This window comes from Emys orbicularis, chromosome 1 (genome assembly GCF_028017835.1).
Source record: "Emys orbicularis isolate rEmyOrb1 chromosome 1, rEmyOrb1.hap1, whole genome shotgun sequence".
In the NCBI taxonomy this organism is placed as follows: domain Eukaryota; kingdom Metazoa; phylum Chordata; order Testudines; family Emydidae; genus Emys; species Emys orbicularis.
The window spans coordinates 213667035-213680597 of NC_088683.1; the positions used below are offsets into that span (position 1 = coordinate 213667035).

The following is a 13563-nucleotide window of genomic DNA, read 5'->3' on the forward strand; positions in this document are numbered from 1 at the left end:
ACCTGAACTATCGGAGAATAAATCCAGTTATGTATTTAAAATAAATGACCTGTATATTTAGAATGTGACTAATCATCATAGATAATGCAATAAAAATAATCGATGTTCCTTAGCAAGAGTAAACAGCCTCCAATAAAGTAAAGAATTAAAGGACATCACTGTTAATTCCCTGGAGAAAAAATTAAGAGTTAACAATTTTAATATTAAGTAAAAGTTCATATACCAACATACTGAAAAACCTCTCCAGATTTAGCACTGGTACTCATCACTATACTACCTGAGCACATCACAGGATCATAGCTGGTATAAGTGAGGTACCCTTGTGAACTTCATTAAGTCTTTGGCTCTTCTCCCTTTCTCTGGTTATGGGAAGCACTATCTGAATGTGGGTGTCCTCCCCCCCCGCCCCTAATTTTACTGAGGATTTTTTGCAGGGAGGAGGGGGATAGGGTGAACAGGGTTTGATTGTGGCAGAAAAGGTTTATCAAAGGATTTGCAGCATTCCCTACACGTAGTCACACTATTGATTAGACCCATCTTCTGTGTAAGTTTGTTCACTGGCTGGGTCACCTCAACCACTAATGGCTTAACTCCAGCTCTGATATGCTTCCTTCTAGGCTTTGTGATTTGCAATGTCCAAGGGTGTATCTGTCTTGGCAGGTCAGATATGGGAGATATGGTCTCTAATGTAGCTGGGATATGATCCCTTAGTGGCATTCCCAATCAGGACCAAGGCGCTGAACTGGCATGAGAAGGAGCAGGAGCCAGTGAAGGGAGTAAAGTACAGGAGTGCTGTACTTATGGCAACCTATCTCATGGAGGAGAGGACAACTGCATTCTGTGCAAATTGGAGCCTTTGAATTGTTTACATAGTCAGCTTCTGACACAGTGAATAATTCAACCTGGAGATGACAAATCTCTGCATTACTGTGGCCACATCCTTATCTGGAAGGAAGAGGTGAATTTTCCTAGAAAGCTGGAGGTGGAACATGGTGTTTGTCAGTGATGCAACCTGATCATGCAGGCTCAATGATGAGCTAAAAAGGACCCCAAAGCTTCTCACCCCTTTAATGAATTGTGTGTGTGTGTACGTACACAAAATTAGATTTTTTCATTGTTGTATGCAGTGTTGTAACCGTGTTGGTCCCAGGATATTAGAGACAAGGTGGGCAAGGTAATAGCTTTCATTAGACCAACTTCTGCTGGTGAGAGACAAGATTTAGAGCTACACTGAGCTCTTCCTCAGGTACGTGAGAGAGACAAGCTTTCAAATCTACCTGAGAAAGAGCTCTGTGTAGCTCAAAAGCTTGCCTCTCTCACCAACAGAAGTTGGTCAGTAAAAGATATTATCTCACCCACCTTGCCTAATACACAAAATTAAACAGATGGTGGAAACAGTTGGTCATTCAATCCAGAAGATAGGCCTTTGTTGTATAGTACTGAAAGGCTAAACCTTGCTTCATTGCAAAGAACTGCCAATAGTAAGTCCTCAGAGTTTATGGTTCTTTCTGTATCATGACAAAACAGCAAGCCTCAAGATCATTCAGGGCAGTCCTGGAATGTTCTAGGGCACTAGTCTTCATCTAGAGATTGGTTCAAACAGTTCCCATCCACCACCTTCTTGATTCATTTTCCTATAAAGGCGAGTTGAAAGACTGGGTGATAGTTGGATGAATGTTTAGCCTTTATATATCATGTTATACATCTTCAAGTCACTTCACAAACACTATCAATCCTCAGTGTCTCTCAAGAATTATAGGTAAATGGTACCCATATTTTGAAGAGAGGGAACCGAAGCAAGAGAAAAGTGACTTGTCCAAAATCCGAGTGAGCGGCAAAGCCTCAAGTTCCAAAAAAACAAACCAAAAAAACCAAGTTTCAGACTCCCAATTCTGAGCTCAAACTGCTGGAAAACACGGTCTTCTGCTTCCTTCTATGACTTCAGTGTCAAGCAAAGGCTTCCCTAAGCAGCAGTTGTACCTCAGCATATTTCATAAAGTCAGCTCTGTACCCTACACTAAGGAATTAATAAATCAATCCAACCTGTTACTAACTCAATGTTGACTTTCACTAGCCATTATCAGCTAGGATTTCCACCCACAGGCAGTGGACTTAAATCCATAATGGATTCTCCAGACATTGTGAGGTAAGACTCTACTAAATAAATGCAGTGGATGTATTCATGCCTTCTCACTGGACAATTGTCTGTCTACACTGAGACAAACTGAACAATGAGACTTCTTGAGACACCAATTAACTAGACTCTTCACCCGAAGAACAGCTCCAAATCAGTAATGGCAAACCATTTATATTTGCACTGATTACAGCTTTATGAAATGTTTCCTAGACTCTACTGAGTGCTCCTCTGATCATAACTTCATCGTTCACTCTGCTTGTGACTCATGGTCAGAACAAGTAAGAGAAAAGCCCCAAAGCTGAAGCAGCACTCTCAGCACTTCTAAAAAGTGCTATCCTGTGGCAGGCCATGACCAAAAAAATAATAATAAAAAAAGAAGTTGACTCATCACAATCCAGATGTGGCTCTGACCACCTTAAACTTGGTCAGCATCTAGGATTAAAGACTGGAGGTTCTGTCAAAGCAGAGACCCAGCATGTTAGAAATAAACCCTGATCTGTGGAGCCAAGAGTGACTGTGGTAGCTACTAATCTAATTTTGCAATTGAATTTGAGGCATAAAAAGAATGCACAAGAGTGTCCAGAATGTGTCTTAGTTATTGATACATTACCAGTCACTGTAATATCTAGTTGGTGACTTGCAGCAACTTGAAACATATACAACATTGATGAGACTAATACTGATATACTGCATAGATTCATAGACTCTAGGACTGGAAGGAACCTCGAGAGGTCATCGAGTCCAGTCCCCTGCCCTCATGGCAGGACCAAATACTGTCTAGACCATCCCTGATAGACATTTATCTAACCTACTCTTAAATATCTCCAGAGATGGAGATTCCACAACCTCCCTAGGCAATTTATTCCAGTGTTTAACCACCCTGACAGTTAGGAACTTTTTCCTAATGTCCAACCTAAACCTCCCTTGCTGCAGTTTAAGCCCATTACTTCTTGTTCTATCCTTAGAGGCTAAGATGAACAAGTTCTCCCACCTCCTTATGACACCCTTTTAGATACCTGAAGACTGCTATCATGTCCCCTCTCAGTCTTCTCTTTTCCAAACTAAACAAACCCAATTCTTTCAGCCTTCCTTCATAGGTCATGTTCTCTAGACCTTTAATCATTCTTGTTGCTCTTCTCTGGACCCTCTCCAATTTCTCCACAACTTTCTTGAAACGCGGTGCCCAGAACTGGACACAATACTCCAGTTGAGGCCTAACCAGCGCAGAGTAGAGCGGAAGAATGACTTCTCGTGTCTTGCTCACAACACACCTGTTAATGCATCCCAGAATCATGTTTGCTTTTTTTGCAACAGCATCACACTGTTGACTCATATTTAGCTTGTGGTCCACTATAACCCCTAGATCCCTTTCTGCCATACTCCTTCCTAGACAGTCTCTTCCCATTCTGTATGTATGAAACTGATTGTTCCTTCCTAAGTGAAGTACTTTGCATTTGTCTTTATTAAACTTCATCCTGTTTACCTCAGACCAGTTCTCCAATTTGTCCAGATCATTTTGAATTTTGACCCTATCCTCCAAAGCAGTTGCAATCCCTCCCAGTTTGGTATCATCTGCATCCAGTTCTGGTGTCCACATTTTAAAAAGGATGTTGAAAATTGGAGAAAATGCCTTAAGCTAAACAACTTGAGCCCTTTGTTTTTCAGTGTATCTAAAAAAGAACGAGGGTTGACTTGATTACAGTGTATAAATTCCTTCACAGGGAGAAAATACTGAGTACTGAACAGGCTCTTAAATCTAGTGGAGAAAGGTATAACAAAACAATGTCTGGAAGCTGAAGCCAGATAAAAATTAGTGCCTAATTTCTAAATTTAATTGACCAGTGAGGGTAGATAGTCATCAGCCACTGCAATAAACTACCAAGGGAAGTGCTGACATCTCTTGGTAACTTCAAATCAAGACTGAATGCCTTTTTGGAAGGTATGTTTTAGCCCAACACAAATTATGCTTTAGTCAAACAAGTTATTGGGCTCAATACAAGGGTATCTGGGTGAAATTTAACAGCCTGTGATATACAGGAAGTCAGATTAGATCATCTAATGGTCCCTTCTGGCCTTAAACTTCAAGAATCTTGCTCCACAATCACATCATCAAACCCAAGAGCTAGGTTTCAAAATCTCTTGGACTGAGAAGATGACATCCATTGTTCTAGTCAGACAAAAGAATAACTCTTGAAGCATTCTGGCATTATGTGGAGCAGAGTCAAAGAGATCTAAGTGAGTCTTTCCAGTTCTCCTTTAAATAGATTCTGAACACGAGTAAGACAAATCCCTGAGAGAAAGCTACAGAAAAGTGTAGGTGACATTAGATGTCTGCTTTACTGAAGACCTTAAGATGACCAAAAGCCTGCAGACAACAGGTAAAATAAATGGCAAAAGACAGAATGAAGTACCTTAAGTGCCAAGTGAAATAGGTGAGTGGCTATTGCTAGCCTGGAAAAAAGACTTCTTTAAAATTTGTCCATGCTTTTGGTTAAGGAAATTAGTCAAGTAAACGTAAATAAAGGTTCTGAAACCCCAGACTGTCTTGGAATAGAACAGGGGTGGCCAACCTGCACCTGAGAAGGAGCCAGGGCATGGCAGGTTCAGGGAAGGGGGCAGGAAGGAGCGAGGGCCTCGGGGGAAGGGGTGAAGTAGGAGCAGGGCCTGTGGCAGAGTCAGGGGTTAAGCAATGAGCACCCCCCTTCCCCCAGCACATTGGAAAGTTGGTGCCTATAGCTCCAGCCCTGGAGTTAGTGCCTATGCAAGGAGCCACATATTAACTTATGAAGAGCCGCATGCGGCTCTGGAGCCACAGGTTAGCCACCCCTGGAATAGAACATACATACTGCGAGACAGATTGACACTTAGGTTCCAATCCTGGAAACACTTGTGAATAGTCCCAATGAGTTTAAGGGAATGACTCATGTGCTTAAAATTACATACATGGGTAAGTGCTGCAGGATTGAGGTCTTAAATAAGCACTACAGCAATCATAATGGTTCAGGTGCTTTGGCACCTCACATGATATAAATGAGGAGACAGAATGAGATGCCCCTACGAGCTAATCTCTGGTAGACATCTAGATTAGAGGACATCTTTCCTCAATAGAGTCTGAATCGCTGGATATTAAACTGATGGAAATCTGCCCCCCAAAAACTTCAGGGTATTTAGCAGATTCGCAAACTTCCAGCTAAAAAGACAATAATAACTGATACACTAAGACTAATTTAGTTATCTGGAGAACTGTAGCATGTATGGGCCATAATCGTGTATCAGGACCCGATTGTACTAGGCACTGTACAAACAGAACAAAAAGATAGATCGCAAACTCTTCAAGGCAAGGACTAAGCAAATCTCAGTAGACTACAGTGCATGGTCATATAGGAATATGGAGATATGCATTTACCAGGTCCACAGAAGTCCCCTTGAGACAGATGTTACCATTGAATCTATAGTCTCCATCTGGAATTTCGTTTTCTTCATCTGCTTGAGATCTAGAATGGCTGACCCTGTTCGCTTCTGGGCAATGAAGAAAATGGAGCACAGTCCTAAGAATTTTTTTCTAAGGGAACAGTTTCTATTGATCCTATGTCCAGGAGATGAAGAAGTTACTCACCTGATGCAGTAATGATAGTTCTTTGAAATGTGTCCCCCTATGGGTGCTCCACTGTAGGTGTGTCTGTGTCCCTGAGCAGCTGATCAGAGAACTTTGGTAGCAGTGTCAGTTCAGCCAGCACATGCGCTGCTTCCCACCTGCCATGGGGCTAGTTAGCATGCATAAGCGAACCCTCCCCTCAGTTCCTTCTCTACCACAGAGTCTAGTCAACTACTAGAACTCCGAAGTAGAGGGGAGGATGATGGGTCGTGGAGTACCCAGAGACACGCATCTCGTAGAACCATCATTACTGCACAAGGTGAGTAACTTTGTATTCGAGTAGTATCCCTATGGGAACTCCACTGTAAGTGACTCCTGAGCAGTGCCCACCACTAGAAGCTGGGACTTCGGAGTGGAATTTGATATGGATGATAGAGCTGTGGGGCACCAAATTTGGTGTCTGGAGCTGAATCCTCCAGGATGGCATAATGTTCTTTCAAGGTGTGTGCAGATGCCCACGTAGCTACTCTGCAGTTTTCTGATATAGGGATAAAGCAATGGACGAGGAGACCTACCTCGTAGAGTACCTGCGTACTGAAGATGTGTTGTTACATTACACAACTGTAACAGAGTTTAATACAGCTTGAGACCCACTTAGAGAGTCCTTGAGCTGAAATCGCTGTACCTTTTGGCTCATCTGTAATGGAGAGGAAGAGTCAGATTTTCTGAAAACTCTTGTCTGTCCAAATAGAAAGCCAAGGCTCTCCTCATGTCAAGCGTATGGAAGATGGCTTCCCTGTTATCCTGATGAGGTTTGGAATAAAAGGCTGGAAGCTGAATAAGCTGATTCATGCGGAAGTCACCTTGGGAGTGAACTCTGGATATGGTCTGAGCGTGACTGTCAGGGAAGAACACAGTGAAAGGGGCATGCGCCATCAGAGCCATTATCTCTCCTATTCTTCTTGCAGAGTTGATGGCGATCAGAAACACCGTCTTCATGGAAAGGTGAGTCAATGAACAAATGGCCATAGGTTCCAATGGCAATCTAGTCAGTCCTTCTAGCACTAGGTTGAGATCCCATTGAGGATTGGGAAGTCTGGGTTGTGGGAAGAGGTTTGCCTTTGAGAAACCTCTTTGTAGTCAGATGGGAGAAGATTGAGTATCCTTCTACCTGCTGGTGGAAAGTTGCAACTGCTACTAGATGAACCTTTTGCAAACTAATAGAGAGAGTCCAGATTTCTTGAGAGTCAACAGGTAGTCCAGGATTACTGGTAAGGTGCCTGTATTTGGAGTCACACCTTTGGACTGGCATCAGATCAGAAATCTCTTCTATTTTTGTAGATGGGTATAATGAGCAGCTCCTTTCCTCCTGTGCCTCCTCTGAGCAAGATGTCTATGTGCTGGAACCATGAAGGATTCATGCTTTGAGCCGCAGAATCCACAGGATGGAAGGTCTGTCTCATGTTCTGCGATAGGAGGTAAGGTATGATTGAAATGTGGCAGTAAGCATCTTGGAGGTCGAGGGCCAAGAACCAATCTCCTTTTTGTAACGTTGGAATGATCTTTGATAACGTAACCATCCTGAACTTCTGAGCCTTGATAAATTTGTTGAGGGCTCAGAATTCCAGTATGGGTCTCCAACCCCCTTTTTTCTTCAGTATCAGGAAGTAACGAGAATAGAAACCTCCACCCCTTAGATGTATGGGCACTGGCTCACTGAAGAGGGACAGTGAAGGGTATTTGAAAGGGGGGAGGGAGAAGAAATGGATGGAGTATACATCCCAGATGATCTCCAGCACCAATTGGTCGGAGGTTATCCATTCCCAGGTGCTGCAGAATGGAGGGAGATGTTCCCCGAAGGGATGGGTGGAATTTTCCAGAGTGATGCAGCGGTGAGAAGAGTGTTCTATAAACAACTCAACCAACCTGTCAAAACTGTCTTTTCAAGGTGGAGGGTTGAGGGGAAGTTTGCTGAGATCCTGATGTCTTCCGTCTAGGGAACCTGGGGCTTCTTCCTTTCGGGTTCATATGATCTCTGTGAATATTGAGATGAATATTGTGATGAGCAGAGCTTGAATGGAGGCTGATGACTACATTTTCTTTTGTATCCAGGAGTATAGATCCTGAGGGATCGAAGGGTGGCCCTGGAATCTTTTAATGTGTGAAGGGAGGCATGGGTCATCTCTGCAAATAGCTTCGTCCCTTCAAAAGGATGGTCCTCCACAGTGAATTGGACCTCCTTTGGGAAGCCAGACAGATGAAGCCATGAAGACTGTCTCACCACAATAGCAGTAGAGATCAAACTAAGCTTGGCATAGTTTTGATAGTCATATTTAGCCAACAAAGCATGACAGTTCGCTACTAGAAACTGGAGGGTGGCCGAGGAATTCCTGCAAAAAAGGTCCAGGCGCTTCCAGTTACCGTCATAAGGGGTGGACTTAAACTGGTGTTGGTGTCCCTTAGAAATAACCGCATCCACAATGATCGAATTAGGAGGTGGGTGTGAAAACAAATTCCTGTGTCTTTCGCTGGCACATAATATTTCTTGCCCGCCCACTTGCAAGTTGGTGGGACAGATGCGGGAGTCTGCCATATTATCTGGGCAGGGTCCAATAGAGGCTCGTTAATAGGGAGGGCCACTCTGGAAGAGGTAGAAAAATGTAAAATGTCCACCAGCTTCTGGTGCGACTCAGTCACCCCTTGCAGAGGTATTTGTAGTGCTCCTGTCACCCTCTGTGCCAAGTCTTGGAGTAGTTTAAAGTTATCAGCCCTGGATGGCAGAGGGGGCATCACCATCTCACATCAGATGACGACAACAAGAAGTGGGCTTGAGAAGTGATTTCCTCCTCAACTTGGGCTTCCAGTTCCTCCCTTGCCTGCTCAGGGGGTTCAGAGGCCCTTGAAGCAGCAGCTGAAGGAGGGTACTTCCTTGGCTACTGGTATGCCACAGTAGAGATGGAGGTCTGTTACCTTTGGACCTGCTAAGGATCCCAGTACAGCCACATTGATGGGAAGGGGCCCAGTGGTTAGTACCACAGCTGCCCAAAACCAGGGAGACTGTGGGTCTGAGGGGCAGTATGCCTGATGGCAGGTAAGAAGAGTGGAGGGAAGCCAGGTCCTCTTGCTCACTTTCTGACTCCTACAACGAAAAGGGTGGTGTGCGGCAGGAAGTCATTGATGATACAAGGGCTCTGGGTGAACTCGGTACCGGGGCCCCGGTACTGAGCAGAGGAGAGTCTGGTGCTTCAGAAACTGAAAGATCCGTTGTGCATTGGAAATCTGTGCGGAGGGTGTCAGTGCTGAGAGACTTGTACCGACTGAGAGGAAGACGTGGACCTGACAGCAGTGTCCATCTGTGCCTGGCGTATCACCAGCAGTACCAATCTTGATGTCTGTACCAATGGAGCCTTCTGTAAGGTGGAACTATGTTTCTCATGCCTCCGTGGTACCAGTGCTTCTTTGCCTGCTCCCATTGGGTCTTTCTTTAGGCAGCCTGACTTGCTCTGTCCATTTGGTACTGCCCGTGCCCTGAGTACCAGATTTAGACAGCTTCAGTGCTGTTGGTACTGCTGATAATGACTGAGCCGGAGATCACTTATGGCTTGGTCGGGACTCGCTATGGGGACTCACAGACCTTTTCTTAAAAGCCTTACGTGAGTGGCTCACGGGCGTCTGCCTGGGCTCACCTCCCTTCAAAGTAGACGGTTGCAGACGCTGGGACTCTGGACACTGAAGGGCTGACTCCATGAGTAGGAGTTAGAGCCTCAATTCTCTCTCTTTCCTGGATCTGGGCTTCAGTTGTTGACACAAGCCACACTTCTGTGGAATGTTTCTCTCTCGCAGGCAGAGAACGCACAGCGATTGTCCATTGGTCACTGGTATAGATTCCTTACAACTAAAGGACTTTTTGAAGCCTGGAGAGCCAGGCATACCCTTGTCGCAAGGTGGTTCCCTTCCCCCCCACAGGGGCTGGCGGAAGGCAAAGTCCTTTTCTCCTCCTCCTCCTTTTTTTTTTTTTTTTTTTTTTTAAAGGCAACAGCCAAAATAAAATGTAAACGAAGTAAAGAAAAAAGGCTTCAAGAGAAGCTACAGATTAGCAATTTTAAGAGAGTTAATGATCTGCGGATAGACAACTATAGTTCCATCTCTAGCCAGGGCAGTTGAGAAGGAACTGAGGAGGGTTCGCCCGCGCGGGCTAAAGGGACACTACTACCAAAGTTCTCGAATCAGCAGCATCGGGACTCAGACACACCTACAGTGGAGCACCCATACAGACACTACTCAAAGAAGAAGCAAGATTTTGTTTAACACTGGCTTACGTTTGAGGGGGTTGCTCAAGTCGGGGGATTGGATTAAGAAGGGATGATGTGGGGCCCTTAGTTCCAGGAAAAAGCAACAGAGGGTCCTGTGGCACCTTTGAGACTAACAGAAGTATTGGGAGCATAAGCTTTCGTGGGTAAGAACCTCACTTCTTCAGATGACTTGCATCTGAAGAAGTGAGGTTCTTACCCACGAAAGCTTATGCTCCCAATACTTCTGTTAGTCTCAAAGGTGCCACAGGACCCTCTGTTGCTTTTTACAGATTCAGACTAACACGGCTACCCCTCTGATACTAGTTCCAGGAAGTATCTGCTACCTCTCTCACCCACTTGTCTGTGGTCGATCAAGGCCATTCTCTGAGAAGTGGAAAATTCTGACACCTAGATTCAGGTCTGGGTGGAGGCACATTTGTTTGTTCTCATAGTGGACTCAGAAGGGGTAGATCCACTTCTGGATTTTCCACCCCCATGCAGGGTTTCTGCCCTGATATACTCGTTGTCTTTTGTTTGATTCCTTTGTGAGGAGGATGGACAAAAGCAGCATTTTTGTCTGTTGCTGGGTTTTGTCGTCCCTCAGACTACTGGGTGGGGAGGGGCGAAAGTGTTTTGGTTTGGCTGTGCCTTTTGCCACTAGTTTTTCCCAAAAAGGAGAGAGCCTGGGAATTTAGATGAGCACATAATTTGTTTAGAGTGAGCATCAATCTTCCAGGGACAAAGCCAGATGTGACAGCTGGCTGCTGAGGTGGATACCATGGCCCTGACTGAAAATCTCATTGTATCCATTGAGGCATTTGCCACAAAGGCTGTTGCTAGTGAAAATTTGCTTATGTGTAGACCAAAAGTCAGGATTGGTCTGTCTTTCATGGCCTTAAAGTCAATCAGCTAAAACGCTGTGACTCTTGGAAAACATGTAGCCGCTAGGGATGCTCTAAGGGTGGCTGATGAAGCCCCTTCTGCAGGTGGCTTTCATCTTTCTATTAGCTGGATTTTTGGTGAAGAAATCTCCTTCAGATGAGATTACCATATCTTTGCTAGAGATGCCACCTCAGCATCAATCTTTGGTATGTCTGTAATATTTTTTTGGCTATTGCAACTTGTAATACCTAAGTACATGCCTGCTTATGCATTTACCCTTATCAGGGGTTTTCTACTCCTCTCTGATCACATCCTCAAAAAATGGATGTTTCAGGTAAGGATTTAGAAGGCAGGTTATTTACTTTTAGGCTTGTCCCTCTGCCTGCTCAGGTTGGATCTCAATTGTGGATGCAACCTTTTGTACATGGTTTCAAACACTGGGGAGGAGGGGGGGAGAAAGACCCTTTGTTGCATTTTTTCTCTATCCTGCTCAGAGCATGAATCTGAGAGGTCCCCTTCCTCAGTAGTGGAGCAGCTGTCTGAGTTAAAGAATGAATCTCTCTTAGGGTTGTTTTTTTTTAAAAACCTTTTCTTTTCCTTTTTTCTCTTTTTGGATTTTGTAACGTTTCTGGCCCGCTTTGTAAGCGCTGCCACCTTTCTGTAGCAAGCTTTATATGCAGTGCCTTGAGCTCTCTAGATACGTCTCCCTCAGTGTCCTCCCCTGTGGAGTCCCACTCCCTCTGCCAAGAGGATGGGATTTCATTGCTGGAGTTCTCCAATTCAAACTGAGAAGAGGAGGAACAGAGAACTTATACCTCATTTTAGGTCCAGGGGGAGTGGAAATCTGTAGATCCTTAAGGGTTTTTCCTTCCGGTCCTGTTCTGCCCCAGGATTTACCCCCTGGGCTGGCCAGATAAAGTTCTCCTCAACCTTGGAATCGCTCCCTCTCTCTGTTGCCAGATCAGGCTTTTCTATGCTGGAATTGCAGCTTCTTGGGGCAGAAGGACCTAACGTGCCTGTCCAATTCAGAGTCCCATGCCCTAGCAGTGCAAAGGTTGGTTGGTTGAGAAAAAGCAGGGCATAACTGACCCTCCAAAGAGCCTGTAAAAGCTGTCTCACAAATAGCACATTGCTTGGATTTAGCTTGGTAGCTCTGCCATGCAGGGGCACTGGGCACCGGGGGCCACTAGAGTGCTGTCTCTGGGTGGTTGACACCATCTCACTGCTAAATAGCTGATCTAGGAAAGGGAGAAAATAGAAACCCTGTTCCTAATACACAAAAAAAACAGATACAATAATAAACTGACAAAGAAAAGTCAGGAGCAAAGTGAACCACCACATGACTGCTGAAGTGGAGGCAGACATTCTGGCAGCACACAGAAGGCCAGAAAAGCAGGCATGGCTAGCCCGGGCTGTGCTACAGCTTTGAAATGCCTCCAGAAACTGGAATATCCCGTATCTATCTGAATTGTGGGAGACACTGGGCTACAGAAAAGAGCCTACTATTTGTGACTCCTTATTTCACAGAACAGACGCCTGTGCTTTTGATTCTGAAAGTCCTGGCTTCAGACTCTGGCTGACATCCCATAGTGGGGTGCCATATATAGCAGTTCTCAAAACTAAGAGCAGGAGACCACTAAGTGAAGAACTGTAAGTGGTTCTGGAGAACTGCACTCAGTACCCGGTAGCGGAATTCGGAATCAGAGGACATTCCCACATTAATGACAGGGACACACAAAATGTGTCTGCACTGATTTCCAGAAAGACCTACAACCACTACCTCCACCTTCCCCACCCCTTTAAAAAAAAATAATAATCAAATCTGCTTTCTGCAAAGGAAGACAACAGAATGGTTAAAACAGCTGGGTTGCTAAGGAAGAGGGGAGGTAGTAGGCTCAAAAATCCCAGCAGCAGATCCGTCTACTTACATTACAAAGGAACTTGGAGCTGCCCCATTTTGCAGAATAGATTACACTTGAACAGAAAAAATGACTGTGGGAGACAGGGGATAGTGCATCATTATTTATTACAACAGTGCAATAAATAATGCAGATGCAGAAGTTTTCATTTAGCTTTTAATATAAAAACAGCTGCTGGGTCTAAGTGCATAGCTGATACATCAAATCCACCTGTGGAGACTATAAAAGGAGACCAAACAAGGATTATATAGCAAGATTTGAACTGCCACATGAAGTAAAACTATCAGTGATTAAAACATGCCCAGCTTCATCATCACAGAGGCTCTATTGCTAAATTTTACACCATTTATCACTTTCTGAAGAATACAAGTTGAAAATTAATAAAGCCTACTTCTGTCACTGCTTTGATACTTACACTCTGTAGTTATTAATCTGATGGAGTGAAGGTTTGTTTTTGGAATTGTAACAACTACAACATTAATTTTACGCATCCAGACTGACCAGATAAAAAAGTAGTAAACTTTTTTCTTTTGAACTACATTGAAATCATGATTTTTGCTGCCTCTAGTGTTGCAGGAGTTTGAATGAAAAACCTGAGGCTCACCTCCATTAAAACCAGAAGAGTTATAAGAAATTATAAACAAATATTTGTTTATAAACAATCATGCAGAGTTTGCAGCTTTGATGCTGACACTTGTTCCAAATGAGCATTTAAACAAGTTGCCAAACAAATAAGTA

The 13563-nt window shown here is 44.2% G+C and overlaps 1 protein-coding gene across 1 annotated transcript in view; it reads right to left on the reverse strand.

The window, feature by feature from the left end:
• The window catches only part of USP9X (ubiquitin specific peptidase 9 X-linked), a 219439-nt gene that overhangs the window by 23461 nt on the left and 182415 nt on the right, over positions 1-13563 (reverse strand). The gene's annotated exons all lie outside the window — the stretch shown is intronic.